The 5,000-nt window shown below is 44.3% G+C and overlaps 1 protein-coding gene across 2 annotated transcripts in view; it reads left to right on the forward strand.

Moving 5' to 3' along the window:
- The window catches only part of LOC135102121 (spondin-1-like), a 147,839-nt gene that overhangs the window by 109,262 nt on the left and 33,577 nt on the right, over window positions 1–5,000 (forward strand). The gene's annotated exons all lie outside the window — the stretch shown is intronic.

Genomic DNA, 5,000 nt, shown 5'->3' on the forward strand with positions numbered 1-5,000 from the left:
AAGACCTCAGTAGAATTCTGAATAGAGTGTCGGCGTGTGGTGTTGTCCCTGTGGGTGGTTTTGAGGTGTTGATGTGTTGATGGTGTGCTGGTGATGTGCTTGCTTGCGTGTGTGTGTGGTGGTGGCGACTGACTGGTACAGTGATGGTGTGGAAAGACAGTACAGTGGCAGGTGAAGAGTGATGGATAATGCATAACAGGTGACAGATAACATTTCCACGCTTACCTGAGTAAAGGAATCACTGCTATGGACGAGACTCGGGTAGCGCAAGAGAGAGAGAGAGAGAGAGAGAGAGAGAGAGAGAGAGAGAGAGAGAGAGAGTGTGTGTGTGTGTGTGTGTGTGTGTGTGTGTGTGTGTGTGTGTGTGTGTGTGTGTGTGTGTGTGTGTGTGTGTGTGTGTGTGTGTGTGTGTGTGTGTGTGTGTGTGTGTGTGTGTGTGTGTGTGTCGTAAAAGAATTAAAACAGATGCTTCCACTGAACTAGCAATCTCTCGTAACCCTGAACAAGCAAACACAAGCGACACAAAACAAAGAATTGATAAAACAAAGAAAGTGCAAGTGAAGTGCCCTAAAAAATACATAAAATTATACCTTGTGTGTGTGTGTGTGTGTGTGTGTGTGTGTGTGTGTGTGTGTGTCGTAAAAGAATTAAAACAGATGCTTCCACTGAACTAGCAATCTCTCGTAACCCTGAACAAGCAAACACAAGCGACACAAAACAAAGAATTGATAAAACAAAGAAAGTGCAAGTGAAGTGCCCTAAAAAATACATAAAATTATACCTTTCTTAAGACACGCTCGTCAGATAACAAATGCAGTGCAAAATAAGAACAGTGAAAAAAAAATGTAATAGAAACTAACACAACTTAACCTTACCTAACTTAACCAAACCTAACCTAACTAAATCTACATCTGTTTCCCACACCATGCACTTCAGAAAACAACTACTACAGTACAAAAAAAAAATAAGTGCAAAAAAACATATTAAAAAGTGATTTAACCAAACCTAACCTAACCAAATCCAACCCAAGCTCTCTCAACCTAACCTACGTAACTTAATCTACCCTAATCTAATTTAATCTGAGCAGGGAAACACTAATCCGAACATTGAAACTGGACTCAACCAAAGCTCAAAGTAAAAGGGAAGTTGCGTGTGTCTCAGTTTTGCGAGTTGCGTACATTGTGAGTCATTGGCGTCATGAGTGCAGGACGCAGAGGCTCTGTGGGACTGTTCCTGCTGGTCGGGACGCTGGTGGGAGTCCTTGCAGGAATGGTGGACGCTAGGATACTCAGGATTCATCCTAAGTGGGTCAAATCTAACTGCACGAGATACCGTACTACTGATCGTGAGTAAGTCCCGCAGTGTGTGTGTGTGTGTGTGTGTGTGTGTGTTTTGCTGAGTCTTTTTATAGTCTTCTTTCTTCGGTTGCCTTTTGTGTGTATGTGTGTGTGTGTGTGTGTGTGTGTGTGTGTGTGTGCCTGCGCGTGACTTATCATGTTTATACAGTCCTTTCTTGATGTATCCATCCATCTCTCTCTCTCTCTCTCTCTCTCTCTCTCTCTCTCTCTCTCTCTCTCTCTCTCTCTCTCTCTCTCTCTCTCTCTCTCTCTCTCTCTCTCTCTCTCTCTCTCTCTCTCTCTCTCTCTCTAATTATACCTTTATATAAACAAAATCAAAGCAAGCTTTCTATCCACCACACTTACATAGGCTATAATGAAAAACTGTCCCCGCTTTCACCAAAAGTCCTCACTTAGTCCAGCCATGGCAACAGATTAGCTCCCACCGCTATTACTTTCACACTGGCCTCGACTTTCAATATTTCACGGCCGTTCATTCTCTATCCTTTTAGCGGTGGAAAATTTAACCTTAAGATTTATGAGACGGTAGGTACACGAGGGTTGCAAGCTCTCTTTTACCCATCCACCACCAGAAACTGTGTTATATTTTACCCCGTTTTAACTCTCATTTCCTCTACGCTTCCCCTCCTATGCTAAATCCGGTATATTCTTAAAACTCACCCGTGCTTCAATACGACCCGTTCCGTTAAGTCTTCCTATCCTGACGTGGGTGCAATCTTAAAAAAATTCTTCACCCTCCTTCTCTCTGCACTTTCCCACTTTCCCACTTTCTTGTGCTAGTACTTCTGGTATTCGTTACACCCATCCGTCCCTCCCCTCAACTGGTTCCGCTTCGTCTTCTTGTCCTAACGTGGGTGTAATTTAAGAAAACTCCTACACCCTCACCTTCTCTGCACTTTCCTTCGCATAGACTTCTTCTCTATACAGTTTCCCTCGCATGTTAGTACTTTGAGTATTCGTAACATCCATCCCTCGTTCACTCCGTCCCGTTCCGCTCCATCTTCTTGTCCTGACGTGGGTGTAATCTAAGAAAATTCGCTCTACAAGGTAATATCGAGTTCCAATATTGCGTCCGGGCCCAATATTTCCCGGAGCCGAGCACAGGCTTCACAAACGAATAAACACGGCTCGTTCTTCTACTTTACGGCTAAAATTACTTAGCAAATAGCAGGAAATATGGGGAGCAGAGCAAGGCCGGCTGGCGAAACTCGACTGGGTGAAGAGGAGCAGGAGGTGGTAGTGGTGGTGGTGGTGGATGGAGAGGTATGTGAGAGGAGGGAGAGGAATGGAGAGGTGGGGCGTGTGGTGTTAATGCAAGACTCAAGTGAAAAGTGAGCTTGGTCTGACACATAAATGCTCACATAAAAATTTTTACCACCGGTAGGATCTCTCTCTCTCTCTCTCTCTCTCTCTCTCTCTCTCTCTCTCTCTCTCTCTCTCATTCTTGCGTTTAGCAGGTCATAAACAACAACCAGGTACCACTCAGAGGGAGAGAGAGAGAGAGAGAGAGAGAGAGAGAGAGAGAGAGAGAGAGAGAGAGAGAGAGAGAGTGTGTGTGTGTGTGTGTGTGTGTGTGTGTGTGTGTGTGTGTGTGTGTGTGTGTGTGTGTGTGTGTGAAGCACAAACAAAACAAATTATTTGAACAAATACAGAAAAATAAAGGGGAACTTTTAAACTAATGACCTTGAACACACACACACACACACACACACACACACACACACACACACACACACACACACACACACACACACACACACACACACACACACACACACACACACACACACACACACACTAAAAACTCTCTCTCTCTCTCTCTCTCTCTCTCTCTCTCTCTCTCTCTCTCTCTCTCTCTCTCTCTCTCTCTCTCTCTCTCTCTCTCTCTCTCTCTCTCTCTCTCTCTCTCTCTCTTCCTAGCTCACACAATTTATACAAGGCAAACATTTTCCTTCACGTTGCAACACCCGCACCTCAACGACCTCGTAAAGACTTCTTCTATCTCTCTGTTGATCTTTCTCTTCATCTTTTCCATTATTTCATTTCACATACGCTACCATCTCTCCATTTTTCTTATTCTCTTTCTCCCCCTTTTTCTTTCTCCTCTCCCTCTTTATTCTCCTTTCTCCGAGTTTGCCTTGCAATAAAGTGTGGTTCTCTCTCTCTCTCTCTCTCTCTCTCTCTCTCTCTCTCTCTCTCTCTCTCTCTCTCTCTCTCTCTCTCTCTCTCTCTCTCTCTCTCTCATCTTTATCGTCATTTCCTTTCCTGTCCACCTTTTCCGTTCGTACCCATGGACAGAGAGAGAGAGAGAGAGAGAGAGAGAGAGAGAGAGAGAGAGAGAGAGAGAGAGAGAGAGGGGAAACAGCCAATGGTTGTGATTAAAATTTATAAGGTGTGTTTTAACTTCATTTCGCGTGTTGAGAGAGAGAGAGAGAGAGAGAGAGAGAGAGAGAGAGAGAGAGAGAGAGAGAGAGAGAGAGAGAGAGAGAGAGAGCAGGAAGTGATGAAGTGATAAGGAAATGAAAGAGAGGAAGACAAAAGATGGAGAAAGGAAAGAAGGGGAGAGAGGAACATTAAACCATAAAAAAGGAGAAGAAAGAGAAGGGGAAGGAGGAGGAGGAGGAGGAGGAGGAGGAGGAGGAGGAGGAGGAGGAGGAGGAGGAGGAGGAAAAGACGGATGTAAGTAGTAAGGAGAGAGATGGATGTATTGATAGATGAGGGGGAAGAGAGAGAGAGAGAGAGAGAGAGAGAGAGAGAGAGAGAGAGAGAGAGAGAGAGAGAGAGAGAGAGAGAGAGAGAGAGAGAGAATTTATATACACACACAGTAGTTTTTCATTCTTCGCGCGCACGCGCACGCGCACACACACACACACACACACACACACACACACACACACACACACACACACACACACACACACACACACACACACACACACACACATACCACTCAATTCCTTCTCTTACTACTTAGCATTCTTTTTCTTTCTATACTTTCCTAATTCTATTTTTCTACTCCTCTACCTCTCACTGTATATTAGATAGCACACCTTCATCCTCATTCACTTATGAAGAACCCCGTGAGCAACAACAGATCTGGTGCTGCTGTAATGCTGTTTGTTCTTCTTTTGTGTTCCTCCTGTGTCCACTCTTACAGGACCCTCTCCCGCAGCAGAACCACCTCCCGTCCCCTCCTTATCCCCAGAGAGCTCGGCAACGGTTATCCTGAATTCTGCTTCATAATACATGCGCTTTGATCTCTAGCGTGTTTAAATAGAACGAAAAATGTGCGACTTGAGTGTTAAAAATACGTAAATTTTATTTTATTTCATTTTTTTCGTTTTTTTTTTTTTTTATGTTTTTGAGTCACGTCACGGCTCGCTTTATAGTGTAGCGGAGTCCAGGTCGTAACATTAGACAGCCATTCAGGTTCGTACCGTGTTGGCCAATCCACCAATCACAGGGGATTATGATACTGCAGGTAATTTAGTCAAGGAGTGTTACGTATGTGTGTGTGTGTGTGTGTGTGTGTGTGTGTGTGTGATGATACTGTTATGATGATATGTCCCTGGTTTAAATTCTCTCTCTCTCTCTCTCTCTCTCTCTCTCTCTCTCTCTCTCTCTCTCTCTCTCTCTCTCTCT

The sequence above is a fragment of the Scylla paramamosain genome, chromosome 7, assembly GCF_035594125.1.
Source record: "Scylla paramamosain isolate STU-SP2022 chromosome 7, ASM3559412v1, whole genome shotgun sequence".
Classification (NCBI taxonomy): domain Eukaryota; kingdom Metazoa; phylum Arthropoda; class Malacostraca; order Decapoda; family Portunidae; genus Scylla; species Scylla paramamosain.